This window comes from Lethenteron reissneri, chromosome 46 (assembly GCF_015708825.2).
Source record: "Lethenteron reissneri isolate LAM-NWPU_2019-01 chromosome 46, ASM1570882v1, whole genome shotgun sequence".
Taxonomy (NCBI): Eukaryota; Metazoa; Chordata; class Hyperoartia; order Petromyzontiformes; family Petromyzontidae; genus Lethenteron; species Lethenteron reissneri.
The window spans coordinates 6,528,043-6,537,189 of record NC_083824.1 but is presented as its reverse complement, the minus strand read 5'-3'; positions in this window follow the sequence as shown (position 1 = coordinate 6,537,189).

Below are 9,147 nucleotides of genomic sequence, written 5' to 3'. Positions count from 1 at the left end.
GTGACCGAAACGTCATGAGAATTTTATCTCATGATGTAATTTTTATTATTATTTGTTTATTTCCCTTCTACGTGACTTTACCGAAAGAACCAAGAAAGATGATGGGACGGTCCACCTAGCATCTGCACGACCAGCTGATTTCATTGCTCCGTCTCCAGGGTCAACGTGCTCTCTCTCCATCGTTTTCCCCTCCCTTGGCTGCCACTCCATCATTAGTCTGGACCACCGACCCTTCTCGTGACGTGTCCTCAACAAGCTCATTTACATTTCTTCCCGGGATTTTTTACCCAAAGTAACAATATTCTCACGACGTTTCGGCCACAACGCAAGCAGCCGTCCTCAGGTGAAGAAAAGCTTTAAATCAACATATTAAGGTGGTTTAGTGCTTAAAAAACAAACGAGTGTGATGTGACGCTCATCTCCTGCGCGCAGAATAAAACCAGAAATTCCACATTCCTACGACAGGAGGCGAGTGACCCCACGGGACAAATGCAGTACATCATTTAATCATCCTGGTGGGATAATGGGCTAAGTTGACACCCGACCAAGATTTTACTTTATTTCATGTGTCATTCACATCAACGCCATCAATTAAGGCCAAATGCGTTTTAAACAGTGTGCACTACCTGCTGTGACATACGGGTCAGAACCGTGGCCATGAATGCAAAAAGAGAGAACGAAAGAGTGCGTGGAGAGATGCAAGTTTGGAACTACACCGAGAGACAGAATAAGGAGCCATGGATCAGGGCTCACGATTTCATCCCGAGTGCTCGTGACAGTGGGGCCCTGTGGGCAGGACGCGTCACAGCTGGAAGGGAAGAAAGCCGGCGGCCCTGGATAATCACGGCAGTGGCGAGCCAAGGGATGGAGCGCTTCCGAGAGGACGTCCGCCGTCGAGGTGGAACGATGGAATAAATTTGTGTGCAGGCGCTCGGTGGAATTACCACGATGGCGAGAGGTGGCGGGCGGCTTGGGGAGGCCTTCATCCAGCAGTGGATTGACCATGGCTGCTGCTGATGATGATGAACGAATGAGAGCATGGGTCTTTAACTCATGGCCGGTGGCGGCTAGTGGGTAAATATCTCGGTGGGGCATGGACACCTGTGTGGGGGTGATGAGTTCAGTGTGCTGTCCTTCTTCCCTGCCTCCGATTTTTTGTTGGCTACGTACGGTGCGAAAGAAGTTCAACATACAAACAAAGGTGGGGGGGGGGGCGAGGGCGAGGGAGGCAGGGTGTACCGCAGCTCATAATCTACAGCAGTGTTCTTCACTACTTTTAAGAGGGGGCCACTTTGGCCGATAAGACATCGTCAGTGTGGGGGCCGCCACGCGTTTGAAACCATTGCTGGGTTTGGCAGAAGCACGATGACGATGATGATGATGGTGGGGGGCGACTTCACTCTGTGGATTGTCGGGGGCCGCACGGTCTGGGGCCGAACTGAAGGTCGCCAGGGGCCCACGGGCCTTGCAATGAAGAACACTGATCTCCAGAATAACAAAGAGCATATCATCTGGTGATACCGCATTGGCAGCAGTGCATAAGCACACACATATATATATAACCCCCCCCTCCCCCAACATTGGTCAATAAAAGTGTGGCCTTAAAAAATTAACCCGTAGAAACAAAGTTTTTCACTATAAATCCTTTATATGCGTGGCGGCTAGAGTCATCTCGTCCTCTGGCTTGAGATGGCTGCCACCTATGGGTCAGATGATTGCCTGCCACCATTAAGCAATTGGTAATTAAATCTTTTTTAAAAATTCCTAAAAAGTGTAAAGTTATGGAAACAAATTTTACGAAAATAAATTGTCACGCACAACGAGTCTGTGTGCAAAATGTCAGCTCGATTGGATCACGGGAAGTGGGTTAAAAAACGACCGAAAGATTTGCACGGTCATAAGCGCGCAAGCAAGCAAGCAAGTGAACTTAATATAAAGGATTTAAAAATGTAAATATCTAATAGTTGACGTTGGCGGCGATCGACCCTCCTTCGTAGCGCCGTGCGCTATGACCAAGGACGGTGGCCCGACTCCACCGCCCAGCATCATGATCAGGTAAGTAAGAGCATTGTTAGTAATGGGGCATTTATTTTCTCTTTCACTCCTGGGGTCCCTAAATGATGAGCCTCCGTTGCTCACAGAGCGGCTATATCAGTCCCAAACTGGACACTGTCCCCTTTATTCCTAATCACCCCGGTGGAACCTTACGTGTTTGGTGCCGTGGCGCAGCCCGCTGGATGAATGGGAAACCCGAACTACCCTGCTGGAGCCCAAAACAAAAATAAAAAAACCCCGCGTAGATAAATAAATAAATAAGAGTGGGCGCTTATGCTTTACACGCTGCCACGACATGCCCCGGCCTTGTGAACGGAAGGTCACGTGGACGGAAGGTCACGTGAACGGGACAAGGCTGCCCAACGACCTTCCCCGAAATGCGTATCTTGTTTTATATCAACGCTGCATTAAAATAAATAGATAAATAAATACATAAATCTGACAAGATTGGAAGCGTCCGGGGTTTATTTGGTCCTCGGGTTTTGACCGGCTGCGATTGCGTGTTTGTGTTTTAGGCTATTTCCTCTCCTCTCGCTTCTCCCATCTCGCTGAATCTCTCTTCATCTTGTTAATGTCTCTTTGCGTCATCAAACTAATATCTCTTGCGTCATCTAACTTTTAAAAAAATTACGATATATTCCGATTGTGCTATCGGTGCAATGTCATGCAAATAAGGACCCTTCGTTCTCGAGAACGACCCACGGAAGCGGATATCACAGAGCCTGCTTCTGAGATGCCTTCTTCAAGTGACCTCTGGTCCACTCAGGGGAGGGCAGCACTTTCCCACCCGCTTTACACGTGGCCATAATGTTCACGGCAGGAGAAGCAAAGCGATATTTTAATTCTCGAATTTAATGTCATTTGTTCGTGTGTGTTTGTGTGGGCTTCATACGTGTTCGTTAGCAGCACTTGCTCCAACAATCTGTTAAGGCTATAAGGGGGGTCTTTGTCTTTGCAGTTCAACTCCGTGAATTTTGGAATCGGCTGTATAAGCACTGGCGCCGCATTGATTTCCCGATTCAGCAAACCATCTCTACCGGGTCGATAAACAAGTACCACTTTGTGGGAAGTCGAACAGTTTCAGGTTTATTTAGTTTAACCAGGTGAGACCTCAAGAGGACATGATCGAGTCTCATTTTCAAGAGTAACCTGGGGCAATAGTCTACTATTAAGGGGTTATGACTGCTGCTGTGTGTATGAGATCCCAATTTAGTAATTTGCAGGTGTAATTTTCGAATTTAGCAACATTGGATACCGATGCTGGCACATAATGAGCTCGTCCTGAGGATGACGTCAGGGAATCTTTAACGTCCACTGAGAAGCAGACGACGCCTCTTCATGTGGTTATTATTAGATGTTAACTACCTCGCCTGGTATACAGGAGGTCGTAGGTTCGATCTCGACCCTGACCCCTGCTGCTGTATATTTAGAGTTTGAATGTTCACCCCGTGCTCGCGTGGATTTTTCTCCTGGTCCTCTGGGTTTTCCCTCCACATTTAGAATCAGCGCGCGTTTAGAGTATTTGGCTGCTATACAGTTCCACGTGATAAGCCACTTCGTTGGGCTATCATTCATGGCCAGGTCGCTTCTGAAAACAATACCTACATAGCTCAGTGGGCTTCACCTGGTAAAATAAGAAAACTGTTTAGTTTTTAGTCTACTCTAGTCGTGGCAATAATCACATTAACGGTGATCGCCCTTTGTAGCGCCTGGCCCCCGGCATGGGAGCGTGGAATGTCCATCGGTTGCGACTCCGGAGCCGTGAGCCGTCCCACGGTGACTCGAGCAGCGGAACGGCTCCCCCGACGGCTCCCCCGTCAACGCAGCCGACGCTTCGTTTGCGATCGGAGCCGCGTTAGTGGCGCTGCTGATGCTGTTGTTGTTGTTGTTGGAGCTGATCGTATGAGCACCATGCGGCTGATATTTGCGTCCAGAACATGTCACGCGCTTCGAGCACGACTCGATTCGTGCTGCTGGAATCGCACTCGGCCAAACGATGACTTGTCACTCTTCGGCGGCGGCGCGAGGCGTAACGCGAATGAAGCAAACTCAGCCGATGGGGCTCGGAGTAATGAAAACCCATGGGTGTACATCACGCACGGCATCAGCTCGAATTTAAATCCGAGCAGACATCAAAAAGTACATTTACGTAACATAACAAAAAAATTCCCGAATTGATCTCTCTCATCACTGTCTCATCTTGTATCTCTCGTTTAACGCTACCCCGTGCCTCTGGTCCGAATCTCTCTATCGTTTTGTCTAAATATCCGTCTCGAACGTCTCATCTCGCTAACTCTCTTTGTCTATGCGGCTCTCATCTCACCAACATCTCTGTATCCTGTCTACCTCTTCTGTCATCTCAATAGGAGTTTATAAATCGAAATGGATGGGTGGTGGTGTGTATGGGGTTCCCAATTATTATTTATCTTTAGGTAGGGGGGCTTCAAATCGGGTGCGTAAATATCACTTACCAACAAAAGCAGGCTGCTCAGAGATCCGCGGAGGCGTTCCCGCTGCAATTAAACAATAAACAGCCGACACTTCTGGTGACGAGCCAAAAACGCAATTCCCGTACCCTTAAAAACACACGGTCGGCACATGGGGCTATAAATAAAAAAGGACACAATTTACAGCCCACGTGACTGTCTTACGTTGTTGGCTAAGAACTAATGTTACCGATGTTGCAAAAGCTACGGAAGTGTCGGCTTCCGCAGATCTCTCCAGGGCCCTTGCCATAGGTGATAAGGAGCTCGGTGATATGATAATTGTGCCACGTGGCTTGTAGCCCGAAGATGACTTATATTCCGTTCCGCGCCTGTTAATGCTGCGCTCGTCGAAAAGTACGCAATGCCGCCCGACTTGAAGCAGCCTGGAGCAGAGGAGGAGGAGGAGGCGGGGGTGGTAAGAAGAGATGTCAACACTGCCAAAGTGTCGCTGGAATTCTAATGGAGGAGGGGGGGGGGGAGATAAAAAAAAAACTGTTTAACACGTAGCAGGCTTTCGCGACCAATATTATTCATAATCAACGTTTTTGGGTTTAGATCGCGTTATTTATAAATGTGTCGTAACCCTCCACCACCCGACACGGCCAATCAGTAAAAAAGTGTCACGTTGACAAAAACAAATAGTTCACTGCTTTAGCCCACCGGTGTGTTGAAGCGTGAAACCACATCATTTACAATTTGAGTACGATGATGCTGGATGCAATTACCAGCGAAACGTCGTACTCAAATTGTAAATGATTGTGGTTTCACGCTTCAACACACCGGTGGGCTAAAGCAGTGAACTAATTGTCCTTTGTCAACGTGACACTTTTTTACTGATTGGCCGTGTCGGGTGGTGGAGGGTTACGACACATTTATAAATAACGCGATCTAAACCCAAAAACGTTGATTATGAAAAAAAAAACTATCGTGTGGCGTACAATTCAAGAGCACCGTGTGAGAAAGTCTAAAAACACACCGCGCCGATACGAAACGCAGATTGTAAATTATTGATTAATAAATACACTCTAGTTGTGGAGTGGTATGTGTGTGTGCGTGTGCGTCTTTCGGGAGCTGTAGTTGCGGTGGTTAGCGCGCTGTGCTACGAACACGGCAACCCAAGTTCGATTGCAGCTCACAACCAAGAACATTGATAAATGTCTGAGCAGGTTCTAGGATTCCCTTAGGGGCCGTCCATAAATGACGTCACGCACCTAGGGGGAGGGGGGGGTCAAACATTTGTGACGATGTGTGACGAGGGGAGGGGGAGGTTTGAGAAATGTGACGTCACATCAAAATGCGCAACTTTAAATAAATATTGGCAACACGTTCTACTTAATTAAATAGACTTTTAATAAATGTTTTCTCCTACAACATCAGAGTGCAGCGCCACATTAAATACGCACTACAATGACCATAGTTTAAAGCGATTTGAAGCATGTTTTATTTTGGGGGGGGGGTGGGCAGAGCTTTGTGACGTCATATTTGAGGGGGGGGGATCTGACTTTTCGTGACGCCGTGTGACGAAGGGGGGGGGGGTGTCAAAAATCGTCCAAAATCACGTGACGTCATTTATGAACGGCCCCTTAGGTCAACTCGGCGTTAAATGAGTACCCGATGCGGTGTGTAAACATCGCCACTGGGAGACAAAGGTTCTCTAGTGTGGTGCTGGCTAGGGCGCTTAATAGATCTCGCTAACAGCATTTACCCCCTAAAGGCTACTGGCAATAGACTGTACAGGGGATCTTTGTCTTCTGTGTTTGTGTCAGCATGGACGTGTGTACATGTATGCAATGTGTGTGTCGGGGGGGGAGCTGTAGTGGAGCGGCTAGCGCGCTGAGCTGCGAACCCGGCGACCCGAGTTCAATTCCCGCTCACGGCCACCAGAGATTGACAATTATCTGCACCGGTGGTGTGCCCTCCCCTAGGTCGACTCAGCCTTAAATTAGGGCCTGGTGTAAACATTGCCACTCGGCAAAGGCGATCGGGCGTGGTGCTCGCTCACAGCATTTGCCCCAAAAGTCTGTTAAAGGCTACATGGGGGGGTCGTTGTGTGTGTGTGTGTGTAGGTCAGCTCAGCCGTAAATGAGCACCCGTTGTGATGTGTGAATATCGCGCACTGGGGAGACAAAGGGGGGGCCGGGTGTGGTCCTGACCACGCCCGCCACACCACGATGAGTCTCGTCGGCCTTGAATATGTGTCCGCTAATGGACCTTGCCTCGTCAACACTCGCGCAATCATCACAGTGGGCTACGTACGAGATCATTGTCGGAGCCCGAGATGAGTGCCCTACGCGCCGTGCGTTGGGTGTGGGTCCCACCTCTCTACCAGTGTGTCGTCTTACGCAGAAAATAGGTGCTCGCAAACAGCACTCGCCCCAATAGTCTGTTAAGGATATAGGGGAGCGGTGGTTTTACACACTCGGGTGTAATCTGGGTTTACGTTTTGGTGATGCAAATAAAGAATGGATATGTGAATCTAGCCTAGGTTACTCCCAGATTTTAAAAAATATGCATTACCACCGTAATTAATCCACTGCTGTTAAAACAGAAATGGGGACACATCTGAATTAAACACCCACAGCTCCTTGTCGCAATTATAGAAAATAAAACATCGACAAATAATGTTCAGGCCTCTCCACGCTGTGGCATCGTGGGGGCATGTTTGACCATACTTCACCACGCTGGTCACAGTGTGGGGTGCTCAAGGAGGGGGCTCAGGAAGAGGTTCCGACATCACTCGCGACAGAGTTAGCCGTGGCCAGGAATCAATCTCAGATTGCCGTGTTCATAGCGCAGCGAGCGAACCACACCGCCACCGCTCCCCTTCGCTATGTTTTATTTTTTTACTGAGAGGGATGTTGATTTAATTTCTGCCGTCGTTTTATTTTCATTAAAACAAAAAAATTACATTCCAGAAAGTAGCGGCCTACTGTTTATTAATACAGTACAGCGATGTTCATTTCATTTGGAGTAAAATCAATTATTTTGCTTCCTTTAAAAAAAACACACACACAATTGCAAATGAAGTGCACGCAAATATAATCAATCTGGGATTCCGCACCGCATTAATCGCGGTCTGTTTTAACCAAATGAAAAAAAAAATCTGGGTAGGAGCAGATTGTTTAGTTGCCCTCTCCCCCGACCGCATTCATATTTAACTAAATTATATATTAAACATCCTCATACCGCTGTGAATTATACATTAAACCCCTTTAATCCGCCGTGTTCTCTGATCAAAACAGCTCCTGATGGGAAATGTGTGCTCGAATATAAGTGGGAGCACTGTATCACTTCATGGATTTTTCGTCTTCCAAAGCAGACACACACACAAGATAAAGGTCCCCCGTCTAGCCTTGACGCGCTCTTGGGGCAAGTGCTGTTATCGAGCACCTATGAAGGCCGGCACGGCACACGATGCGGTGGGTGCCCAGCACCACGCCCGGCCGCGTTTGTCTCCCTATTGGCGATTTTTACACACTGCACAAGGTACTCATTTGAGACTGAGTCGACCTAGGGGAGGCCCAGGACCGATTCAGATAATCGTCACCGATGTTGGCCCTTGAGCGGGAATCAAACTCGGGTGGTGGCGTAGCAGCGAAGCGCTGCACTACCGCTCCCCACACACTCACACACACGTGCACGTACACACACACGTGCACGTACACACAAACGTGCACGTACACACACACGTACACACACACGTGCATGTCACACACACGTACACACACGTGCACACACACGTACAGACACGCGTGCATACACACACGTACACACGCACGTACACGCACGTACACGCGTGCACACACATGTGCACACACACGTGCATGTCACACGTACACACACGTACACACACGTGCACACACAGACACGAGCACACACACACGTGCGCACACACACACATACACACACGTGCACACACACACAGACACACGTGCACACACACACACAGACACACGTGCATACACACACGTACACACACACGTTCACACACACACACGTGCACACACACACGTACACACGTGCACACACACGTACACACACGTACAACAACCTCCATTCGCCACTAAGTGGCGGTGACGTCACCACGATGCTTGTGCCAGGCTATGTGCACCTTGAGGCCACGTGCAGTGTCGAACGCCCGCTGGCACGAGGTCACGGGGCAGACCAGATGCCACAGGTCAGGGGTCCACGTTTCGCAAGCGTAGAGAAGGGAGGAGATGACTGTAGCCGAGAAGACCTGAAGCTTCGTGTGGAGCGAAAGACCCGGTAGCTTCCACACAGCGTTACGCAACCGATGAAAATATATTGCCGCTCGACTGATTCGGAGTGAGACCTCTGCTGTTAAACCGGAGCCGGTCATGAGCACACTGCCCAGGTATGGGAAACTCTGCACTCTCTCCACAACTGCCCTATCACTAATTAGGCGTTGTGGGGGTGGAGTGTCCGATGGTACAAAATACCCAGGCAGGTGTTTAGTTTTGGTGGGGCTGATGGTAAGTCCCCACCTCTTAGTGGCAAGCTCCATGTTCAGCAGCAGCGCCTCCAACTCCTCCTCAGAGTGAGCAGTAATTACCAGATCATCGGCATACATAACATGCTTGAGCAA